This window comes from Rhincodon typus, chromosome 2 (genome assembly GCF_021869965.1).
Source record: "Rhincodon typus isolate 14 chromosome 2, sRhiTyp1.1, whole genome shotgun sequence".
NCBI classification, from domain to species: Eukaryota; Metazoa; Chordata; class Chondrichthyes; order Orectolobiformes; family Rhincodontidae; genus Rhincodon; species Rhincodon typus.
Window position 1 is genome coordinate 87,035,922 of NC_063333.1, and position 10,004 is coordinate 87,045,925.

Consider the following 10,004-nt stretch of genomic DNA (forward strand, 5'->3'; position numbering starts at 1 on the left):
CTTTATGGGGCATACCCCAAAGGGCAAAGGGCATCCTCCAATGACACTTGTCCATTCATTCCTGTTGTTTTAAGCACTTTGGAAAAAGTGAATTCTGTTTCCACCCAACTGCTCGTGTCAACTGCATAATAACATAGACAGTGTAACATAGAGGTCAATTGAGTTTTTAACAAACTCAGCTGACTTTCAGTAAAATGCACAATTGACCCTAAATGATTTATTTGCACACGGTGGGTGAGCTGCCAATTTTTGTAACCATCCACCTTCTCTATTATGAGGCTGAGCTTGGGCATATGTGGGAAGGTGGTGGACTAGACATCCTTCTTCTTGTACGTGCTTCCTTGACCAAACACACTCAGTTGGGGCAAATAATATCCAGTCAACAGTTTCTCTGATCAATTCTGATGGAAGTTCACTGATCTAAAAGGTTAACTCTGTTCCACAGCTGAATGGCCTGCTGAGTATTTCCAGCATTTTCTGATTTTAATCCCCGTTAACTGCTCCAAGGAGAAATTCTAATTTCTCCTTCTCCTTTCCACATTAGACTGTGTTGCAGCCCTGATACATTTCTAGCAAAATTCTTTTGCACTTTTTTCTAATTGCTTGACATTCTTTCTGAAGAGAGGTGCTTTGAATTATCAACAATGCCATAATTCAAATGAATTAACATCTTTAGAATGTTCCACATAATTTTCTTGCTTTTGCGTTCTGTGTGGGTAATTTTAACCTTGAAGGATTGGTCGTTTTGGATGGAATGGAAACATAACCTTTGGAACATTTCAAGCACAATGCCAATCATCCATTTTTAATTGAAACAGGTCAGGGAATGCATGACTGATCATATTGGGTTTACAGGTTGGTTGGTAAATCTTTTATGGAGTCTGCGTGCTTCCATTGTCACATGCTTTTTACTTTTAATTCATTTTGGCCAGGATTCATGAGATTTGATTAGGTAAAGAAAAGGCAGTAGGGGTCGCACTTATTAAGTAAGTGCCTTTACAGCACTGCTTGCGAGCCAAGAATTGTTAGGGAGTATTCTGTGCACTCTAAGCCTGTTTTCCCATGATTGCTAAATTCTCTGTTGTTCTCCTTGCAATCATCCCAGCTCTACCCTTTCCCTCACTCCATAAACTTTCTCACTGACATCAATATTTGCTTCCACAATGATGTCTTTCCGCAAACACAATCTGTGCCTCTGACTTCGATCTGCCTGCTCTCTGTGATCTCTCCCTACCTCTCCGCTATGTGGTTCTGGGCAGCAGTCATTTACTGCAGGATTTCCTGTCTGGACAATTTATCAAGCAGACTTGCAATTGGGCTGGAATCCTGCTGAAAAATAATTAAAAGATGCCCTGCTATTGATTTCTGCAAGTCCTCTGGGAAACCTATACTTCTATGTGTCCCATATGGACAACTCCAGTTTTGATATTTTCTAATTTCCCTGCAAATCAAGGACCCCACACCTCACATACCTGCTCCCTGCCATAATGCTCGACAAATTGTGCTTTTCAACAGAGATAACAAGGTGTAGAGCTGGATGAACACAGCAGGCCAAGCAGCATCAAAGGAGCAGGAAGGCTGACGTTTCGGGTCTTCTCAACTAGTTCTGTTACATTTATGCCTGATTGTTCTGTTTCTGAACCCCTTTAAAATTACACTATTTGGTTTCTATTCCTTCCCCTAATGTTCCTGACAAAATGAATCACTTTATTCCAAAAGGGAAATAAAGTTTGATTCAGTTGACTTCAAAGCAAGTAAATTGGCAATTTTAATTGCTCACTCAATTAGTTTCTACAATAGGAGTGAACATTGAAGTACCACTGGTATTTGGAGATTTCTCACTTTTATGGAATGCCTTGCTACAATGCTTGAGTTTGCACAAATACTCTTGAAGCCTTAGTATAAGCAAGGACAAATTTTGTGGTGTTTAATCAGTTGAAGCATTATAGTAGACTGCAGTCCAATCTTCATTACTTGCAGGATAGACTTTGGCCTGGAATGTAGTAGCTCCAAGAGCTGCGTGATTTTGGACTAAATTGAATAAATGTGGCAATAAAAATATTCTCAGTGGGTTCACAAATCAAAAAGGTTGCAACATATTATTATTTTTTGGAGGATATGCTTTGAAAAACACTGAAGTTGTTGGTTGTCCAAATAGGGAAGTTTTGTTGAGAGAGATCAATGAATAGACCAAATCAGAGTGAAACCTGCTCAATTGAATCATTGTTGATTAAATTGCAAGTTACGAAAATATTCAAATCACTTTATCATTTATGCAGAACTGCTATGTGTGCTAGTTTAACACACACTAGCCTGGTTACTTCAAAAAACACTCCCGAAGAAAGGAAACAGTGATTCACTAGTTGGTTTTTGTAGAAGCTCCAGAGATACAGGAATATTGTGTGACATGGGAGAATAAAAACTATACTTCCCACATAAAAAAAAATTAGAATGAATTTGCATTACTTCATCACAATTCTGTCAGTAAAATTCTACAGTGCCTAACTTACAGAGTTATATAAGCAAACATAGTGCTATTTACATACAGGAAATTCTTTCAATTGCAATGAAATGAATAATAAGTCATTCACTGTTGATCTGTTGTTTATAGGAATTTTGTTTCACTGAAAAATAAACTAATGCTGTGGAGATTTTAACACCCATCTGAGCCATCAGAGAATCCATTGGTTTAATTAAAAGGAAAGCAGCTGCATCAATACAACTTTTTCTCCCAAATGCAAACCTGGATTATAAATTTAATTATGGAATGGAGTTGGAACCCATAGTCAGCTGGAGCAGAGCTGAGAGTCCTAACTGACCCAAATTGACATTGTATAAGCCATAAATTAGAAAATTAGAAACCAGTTTCCTTGACATCCATTGTGGGAAAAATGCATATAAGTATAATATAAGACACCACCAATGATCATTTAATGAGCACAAGTCTGTTAACTCTAGTCAACATGGCCTTAAAGGTCATAGCCCATTTATTACAAACAGTGGAATACTTGAAAAAGGTAGACTAATTGGCAAGAAAAATCCAGTTGTGTTTGACAAAACTCTTCATTTAATGCAATTAACTAACGCATTAAATTCCATAGGATAGATTTTAGCTTATATTCAGATGGCTTAAATTGGATTTTTAAAGACTTGCATTATTATAGCACTCTTCATGAACTTAAGGTTTCCAAAGTAACCTGCAAAACAATTGAAATACTTCTGAAATATAATTGATTTGTAAGGTAGGACGTGCAACTGCCAAATTGCACACAGAATAGTCCCACAAACAACAATGAGATGATGTTTTAATGACATTGTTTGGTTGATACAACATTGGCAAAGAACAGGAAGAAATCTCATGTTCTTTCTTGCATGATGTACCATGGGATCATTTATGTCCTCCTGAAAAGTGAATAGGACTTCAATTTAACATTTTATCTTAAAAAAAATGCCCTAGCACTTGCACATCGGCCTGGACTTTGTACTCAATCCTCAGGAGTGGTACTTGAAACCATAACTGTCTGACTCAGAGATGAGTGTCTCACCACAAAGCCATAGCTAACACATAACTTTCGCATTAAACTAGAGGCAGTGATGTTAAATGGAAATAAAAAAGTTCTGCCAGGAATGTCTCACATGAGTCTGTTTTGGACCTCCAGTTTTCACATTGATGTGAATAATATGGAGCAGGTACCAGTAATGGAGCACTTAAAAAAAATTCTCAAGATATATCAGCAGGGCCAAAGAAAGAAATCACGCTTCCTGATACCCCTTCAGTTTCTTAGTATCTGGTCGTCGTCAGCCCACCTTCTTTTATACTTCCCTCCTCCACTGTTCATGTTATTTTTACCCTTTCCAAGATTCATCAATCAATTTAGCTAACAGTCACAGAAATGTCCTGGCAAATGATATCACCTAGTACTGCCATCTGGTTATAAATATCATCCAATGTATACAGCACAGATCATTAATATTAAGACCAACAATAATGCAATGCTAAATAATGCCCTATAGCTGATCCCACCATGACCAGTAAACAAACCAGAGAGGACAAATTTTTGCTTTAACAGTAATGTGCGATATTGTTAATTTGACAGAAAAAATATCCTGTTGGTTATTTATGACACTGTGCAGATCATAACACTGATTTTGGTGCCTGCCCCAGCCCTCATTATCATGTTTTGCTTATTGTTCCATATACATACTGTGACAGTAAGTTCCTTTTTGAGGTAAAGATTCAATGTTTATAGCCCAGATAAACAGCACAAAACCTTTTTGTTCTGGAGAAGAAGTAGAAAATCTTCTCTTTCCCTGTGCATAGTTTTATTCAATATAATTATTTTATACAGGAGTGTAATTAGATTCTATTTTATCAGTAATCTCAAAAGTTGAACAATCAAATGAATCCTAAGAAAAAATAGGGAATGATTAAACTGCATTGGTCTCACCCTCTAGGAAGTGTTGGAGCCCTTGGGAATGTCTGTGCAGTACAACTGATGACACAAGAAAACAAAGCAGGAGGAGGGTTAATGTTAGGGTCTAATTTTGTTTTATTCATTCATAGGATGTGGGTATTACTAGCCAGGTCAGTATTTATTGTCATCCTTAATTGTCCAGAGGGCAATGTGTCAACCACATTGCTGTGGGTCTGGAGTCACATGTAGGCCAGGCCAGGTAAGGAAGGCACTTTCTTCCCTAAAGGACATTAATGAAACATTTTTTTTTCCTGATAATTGACAGTGGATTCATGGTCATCATTAGACTCTTCATTCCAGTTTATTTAACCTATTGAACTCAATTTTGACCATTTGTCATGACAAGAATTGAACCCAGTTCCCACAAACATTACCTGGGTCTCTGGATTAATTGTTAAGTGATAATATCACTTGGCTATCAGTGCTGTTATTTGAGCCTGTTCTGCTATTGAATATGATCATGGTTGATCTTGGGCTTCAAATTCACTTTCCTGCCTACTCCCCATATCCCTTGATTCCATATGAGACCAAAATCCGCTGATCTCAGCCTTCAATGTATTGAGTGACAGCACATACAAAACCTTCTGGAGTAGAAAATTCTGAAGGCTCACACACTTTGAGTGAAATAATTTCCCTTCATCTCAATCCTAAACAATTGGCCCCTTTTTCTGAGACTGTGTCTCCTATGTTTTAGATTCCCCACCAAGTCAAGAAGTCCATTTGGTATTCTTGCTGCTGCTCTCTGCACTTTACTTGGATTTGTCTTGCTGTGAAGGTCATGTCCACTCTGCCTTTTGATGGATAGAACACTGAGTCTTGTAGGAGCACTTCAGCTGCTGGGAGGTTGGGATTTAGGAGAATGTTTTCATGATCTTCCTCTGGGGGGAGGCAGGGAGACCCCTTTGCAATTATCGTTAACTGGTATTATCTCTTTTCTTGAAGATAATCACAATTATGGCATCTCACCATTTTTCATCAGAAACTGCTAGCATGTTTTCTCTTTCTAGATGAGGAAGGTTAGACCATGTATTTGTATTTGCTCCAAATTGTTTCTTTGTTGTATTTCAGCGTTTCAAAAGAGATTCCATCCATCTGTTCTTTGGTCACATCTTTTTTTGTTGGACCTCAGCCTTCATTTGTCTGTAGATCAGCTGTCTTGCCTTTGTGTTTTGGTAACATTTTCAGTTCAGGAACATCATGTGATCGTGACTTAGTAGTTCCTGAACCTCCTAAGCATTTTCATCAAACAGTATCCATGTTTCCTCATACCTGAGTCTCCTATCAGGTGCCGTTTGTGATGGATTTAGGAGCAGATCAAGCACCATGGACATTCTATGGTTCCTGTTCATTTACCTTCATCAGTTGATATTGTGAAACTGCCTGGGTCTTTCTTTACAGCATCTTTGAGTCCATTGATATTGACTGTCCTGAAGCCAGGCTTCTGCTGCCGCTGGCACCATTGGGCCAGGCTGACAGAGATAATAGACCGGACTAAATGATAGTTATTCCAACAGTCGCTAGCACCGATCATGGTGCAGCTAACACAACATCCTTGTGGTTACTTGCTTGGTCATAACATAGTCAGTCTAGTCTCAATGTTCAGAACAAGGGTGTTGTCGTGAGATCTTGCCTTTGTCTTTCTGATGAAATAGGACATTTGTTTTGTGAAGCCCATATTCTAGACAGTTCATTAAGAAAATGACTCTGTTGGTGTTTGCCTCCCCTATGCCTTTCTTATGAATTATGCCTTTAAAAATGTTTGTACCCCTCCCAAGCCTGGCATTGAAATCACTAAGAGTTATTGAATTGTCCCTTGTTGAAACACAGGACAACATTTTTTCAAGGCTGAAGTGGAATTCTTCCTTGTTTTTTCCCATTTCTTTTAGAATTGGAGCACATATACTGAAGACTGTGGGGAACGACTTCTAGTTTAGGATGAGTCAAAAGGCTATTAGGTGCTCATTTATCCCAAAGGGCAAGTCATTGAATAGTTAACCACTTTGATTTTTACAGCAAACCAACCCTGCTAGTTTGCATTCTTCCTCATATTTTTCCTTTCAGAGAGTGTCCTCACCACTTTTGAGCTGACTATATTTTTCTCACAGGGTCTCACTCAGGGCAGGGATGTTAATATTATTGTGTATAGTTCCTGGCAATGATAGTAGTGCAATGTCTAGATCTCTTGCTGCTGAGGTTGTCTATTATGTCCTGATGTTCTAGGTCCCAAACATCAATTTGTGGTGAAAAAAGAAGTCTATGGGTTCATTTAATGTGTGGTGGAGCATGGTCTTTGCCCAAGGGCAAGGATTACCAAAGTGAGTGGAGATCAGGCTGTACCACACAGAGAAGGATTAACACACATATGCACATGTTACTTCTCCTAACATGTTACCCCTATGCCTCTAGATGTTGTCATGATAGGGTAATGGCAACTGTTTGTTCGCTCATTATGCATTATTACAGTCTAATACAGAATGTTGCTTCTCTAACTGTTTCCTTCTCAGAATTCTGTCTGAATGCTGTACTCATGTTAGGATTGCATCATTAATTATAGCACTGACTGACTTATATTAACCTTTTATCAACCACTTAATCCAAAAATTAAATTGAGTCCTCTTCCTCTAGAAGTCATCATACAAGTTGTACACTGTGCACTTACAGTCTAAACCACAGCTTCTAAATTATGTTGTATTTGTACTGAATACATGTGCAAATAGTACATTTGTTAAACATTTGATTGCTGTTTGAGTATGAACAAACAGGCATTGTATGTAACTAATAAATATGCAACACCAACAGCAAAAACTCTGACAACTGTATCCTCAAAGAAATCATGTATTTTAAGTCATAGAATGGGATTTCTACACAGTAAGGTCCCTTTGTGATAAACACAGTTTATATGGTTTCTCTGGGATGTAAATGGATTTTATTTTTGCCAACATTAAAATGAATAATCAGGAGAATCCTCACCCCACAGTAAAGTAATTTTAGCCCCAAGGTATAAGTGATCTCCTTTTGCTAGATTTTAAACAGGGTGATGAAAGATGGTTTAGAGATTTGTAAAAACTTTCTTTGAGAAATCTCTTAGTGACAAACAGGGATTTCATCCATTCTCAGGCTTTACAAGAGTATTAATATAGACACTGGTGAGTGAACAGCCTGGTTTGCCTCACTCCTGGCTTTAGTTTCTTAAATTTACTATGATGAGATCTAAGATCCTCAAGCCACAACATATCATCAGATTACTGTTTATATGACAGTTCAATTCTAAAAGGTAATTTTAAGAAATGCAACAGTATTTAATTTTGTGGTACTAATTCTGAAAGGAACCCCCTACCTACTAGACCCTCCACCTACGGCCCCAGCATCCAATTTGTTCTAAAAAGATTCCAAGGATTACGCTTCCCATTTTTTTGATTCAATTTTCAACCAAAGGCACTCTCACAGAAGTTGCAATAAACCAGCCATTAGGAACAGCTGTTACTGACCCTGGATGGCTGTTAGAAAAACTCAGAAGCACAAAAGTGCCCAAAGGTTGGAAGCAGCTTTGAAACTGTTGGCAGAACTGACCTGAAAGACGAGTTTTAAAAGTAAGTCCAAATAGTCAGCCTGAGAGTTCTGAGTTTTATTAAAAGCCAGTCTTTCAACACTGAATCAGCGCAAGACAGTATGAGAATTCCATTTATGATGCCAAGCTCAGGCGCTTCAATCCCTATAAGTTGGGGCCCAATATTTGGCATGGGTTACATTCCCTATCACCCCCCTCCCTCTCCTGGGCCCTGCAGGTAGGAAAATAATCGGAGAAATTCAGACTAATCATATGAATGGACTAAGAGGAATAGTATTGTGAATAAGTGTAGTTGACTCTGATATGTAACGTCCCAACAAGACATCTAAATGTATGAAACCACGACGAAGAAAGAAAACCAATTGGTGCACGTGGCTTTGACCGAGGGTGACAATAGCAAATCCAGCCCTGCTGACTCTGCAAGGCCCTCCTTAGTAATATGAGGGCTTGTGCCAAAGTTCAGAAAAAATGTACCACAGATTAATTAAGCAACATGTAACAAAGCAACACCCAGAAAATCGTATCATGCAAAAAAAAGTCCCTATTCCTGGGAAAGTTCTGTCCCACTGGCAGGACAGGCCCATCAGAAATGGTGGTATACACTTGGGAAGGAATTGCCTGGGAGTTTTCAACATTGAACTCAGACCCCATGAAGTCTCATGACATTAGTTTGGCGGAGGGAGGTTCAACTGAAGCATTCAAGAGGACATTGGATGATTATTTGGATAAAAATAATGGGTAAGAAGTATGCTCAAAAAACAGGAGGTTGGCATTTGGTAATGATGCTCATTTAGCAAGCTGGTTCAGGCATGATGGGCCAAGTGGCCTCCTCCTTCACTGTAAAGGTCTGTGATTTTGTGATTAGTTCAAGTATGGCCAAGGAATAATCCTGCTGACTAACATGTTCCACCTCCCACCTGAAAATGAGGAATGTGTACTTCTGCATGTTGAATTTTAACTAGAAGAAGGACTGATGGTGGAAAGGCCATAGAATGCACTCTGAGCAGGGAACTTCAATATCCATCATCAAAACTGGCTCAGTGGCCCCCACTACTGGCCAGGTCCTAAAAGACACAGTTTCCAGATCAGGTCTGTTGCAAGTGATGAAAGACCCAACAAGAGGGAAAATGCCCAAGTGATTGATTTCCAGAGTAATATCGTCAACATGATAAGGTGGCAGCAGTGGAATCTGAGCACACGCTTCTGCAGACGGGGAGCTTACAAATGGAATTGTTGAGTTGCTGACCATACCCACCTTTCCAGAAGGATTTGTTGGACAAACTAAAGATTTACAGTTTTGAACAGGTAATGAAGGATGGACGTTAATAGGAAATGACCCTCACAGCTGAATGAAACTTACAGGTCATAAACTCAATAGATAACACAATCACTAGAAAACCAAAGCATAGCAAGACATGTGACATTCTGCATGCACCAAGGAAACGCTAAGCTTAGTGTCCCTAACTTTGAACCAGGAGGCATGTGTTCAGTTCCCACCTGCTCCAAAGATGTGTGATGACTTCTCTAAATAGGATGATTCTAAAATGTGTTCAATTATTTTAGGAAGGAATCTGGCAGAAAAGGGCATTAACAGAAGCAGTATACTAAAGCAAAACCTGATGCAAGTACAAAGAGTGTACACCATCCCAGCAGACTGCATAGGAGTGCATTCAAGCTACAGGACAGTCCATCTGATGTCTGCCAGAGGTGTATTCATGGGATTATCAAACCATAATTCTGATGATGTATGTGATTGGACAATAAAACGTAGACATTTATTTTCAAATTTCCACCTCATGGAAAACATCAATTTCATCAAACCATCTAAAGTGTTCATAAAAATTCAAATAATTTGTCCTCAGAAAACCTGGCTATTTGTTATTGACTAAGATTGGCACAGGGGCCTGTGCCAATATATTGCTCCTGCAAATTTTAACAAACATAATCACGGATATGGGAAG